This window comes from Aplysia californica, unplaced genomic scaffold, assembly GCF_000002075.1.
Source record: "Aplysia californica isolate F4 #8 unplaced genomic scaffold, AplCal3.0 scaffold00139, whole genome shotgun sequence".
NCBI lineage: Eukaryota > Metazoa > Mollusca > Gastropoda > Aplysiida > Aplysiidae > Aplysia > Aplysia californica.
In genome coordinates this window covers 820222-822689 of record NW_004797409.1, presented here as the reverse complement: position 1 = coordinate 822689, position 2468 = coordinate 820222, and positions in this window count along the sequence as shown.

Below are 2468 nucleotides of genomic sequence, written 5' to 3'. Positions count from 1 at the left end.
TCTACAAACATTAGCACAAGCAATTTTCATGAGGTTGTCTAGTTCTTTCTCTGCTATTGTTCTTTCATCATCATCATCATCATCATCATCATCATCATCATCATCATCATCATCATCATCATCATCAGCATCATCATCATCATCATCATCATCATCATCAACATCAGTGTCTTTAAACTTAAATTTTCAGTTGGTATATTAAAATATATAGATAGATATCATTTCCTCCTGCAAGTAAAAATGTGAAAGTCTGAAACATCTTTGCTATTCGAATCGCATTTGAATAAATTATTAATGCTGTAATGTTTTGTCAATGTCATAAAACGTACGTATTTGTACTCACACAAATCGAGAAAAATAAGAGCTGCGATGATCGAGAACACTGACAGTTTCCCTGCAAATGTGTACATGATGCCTCCAAAAGGGTACCCAACTGAAAATGTAGAGTATACTCTCTGGTATAATCCATTAATTATCGTTAGCAATTGATAGTCAGTCCTATTTATAAGTGCGTTAACTACGACACTGGTATTACAAGGATGAATGATGAAACTACCAAAAGCCACGTTCATTGTGAGCATACTGCATTTGTGATAAAGATACTAATAAAAATGATATTTATATGCCGTTAGGAACCAAGCTCCGAGCGATGTAAAAATCAGTTAGAGTGTCAGAATTCAAGATTTATAAAGGTATTTCGTTTTTAAATTTAAATGGTTCTTAAAACACTAAATATTTTCTGCTTCTCTCAACAATTTTTGTTGCAGATTGTACCAGGTTTTGGAGCCTGCAAAAATGCAAAGGATTTTTTACCAAATCACTTGCAATTCAACAATGCTAATCTTAACTTATTGCCGTCAGTTGATCATTGCAGCTGTTTTGATAGATTGCAAGCTGGGTGGATTCCAGGTCCCATTACTTTTGTATTCCGTGCAATGTCAAGAAATAGAAGGTGGGTGTATGTTACAATAGACGCAAAAATGAATAACTATATAAAACTCTCATGCATAAATAACACAACTAAAAATATGAAATCATGATCTTGTATGTTCGTGTCTGCTGTAACATATTCAGATACGTTATGCATAAACAAAGTCTGTAATTGAAATCGTTATCAAAATGAAATATTACCAATAAATGTTAAATTACTCACGCAACACCCCCAGGGCGGATCCGCCCATGGCAAAGCCCATTGCTCGACTCCGACCTCTGTCGTCAGAGTAACGATTGGCCACAATGCTCATACCTATAGATTCAACGTCAAGAGAAGAACAGAAGATATAGAATCATCATCAGCATCATCATCATCATCATCATCATCATCATCATCATCATCACCATCACCATCATCATCACCATCATCATCATCATCATCATCATCATCATCATCATCATCATCATCATCATCATGTTTTAAAGTAGAACAAAATATACTTGAGACATAAATAGGGTTGGTCATATTTATTCAGAAGTTCGTATAGGCATCATCATAATAATAATAATAAAAGATAGCATTTGTATAGCGCGAATTCCTGCTCAAAAGCAAGCTCCGTGCGCTTTAAAAACTATATTATTAATTACAACCTCAACAGACCTGATGGCATTCTGAGACAATCTCAACTTCTTGGAAAGCAAACAGAGTAAGCTGCCCTTTTTTAAGCCCTAAAACACGAGCATACTGACAAGACATATCGCTGTCTATGGCTGAGTACCCATTCCCACCTGAGTGAAGTGAGGAAAATGTGTGTAACAAAATGCCTCTCCCAATGAAAGCCTGAGGCTCGAACACCCGAACCCGCAACCAAACGATTACAAGTCCAGTAGTCTAACTGCATATTATTTCTTGTGACTGACCAACGTTTTACAGTGAAATCCACACAGAAATGTCTTTAAATAGACATGAAAGGCGTTGAAAGCTAAAAAAAAAAAAATCGGAAAAAAAAAATCCCAAAGGCCACAAAAAAGCTAAATATTTTCTATGAATTCATCAATTTGGCGAGCTCCTGATTTCACCACATATTAACCAGTACTCAGGCAAAAAAAAACCTCACCTGCAATCACGGCCGCTGCTGAACCCAAACCTTGTATTGACCGGGCCAAGAAAAGAGGAACGTAGGATTCCGCAAAGGCGAACACTGTTACGTGATGAAAAGAAAGAAAAAGTATTGCATGATAGGCTTTATAGGAACACGTTGTTTGTTGTTGATTTTGTTTTTATTGTTATTGATGATGATGATGATGATGATGATGATGATGATGATGATGATGATGATGATGATGATGATATATGTATTTTTAAAATGTTCCTGCGGAGGACCTCAAAGCAGCGAAACGTTGAACTCAGTGTACATTTTGAAATTCTACACGGTCTTCACCATTTTTTTTCTTTTTTACCTTCGAGCTGTCTTAGATGATGATGATGAAGATGAAGATGATGATGATGATGATGATGATGATGATGATGATGA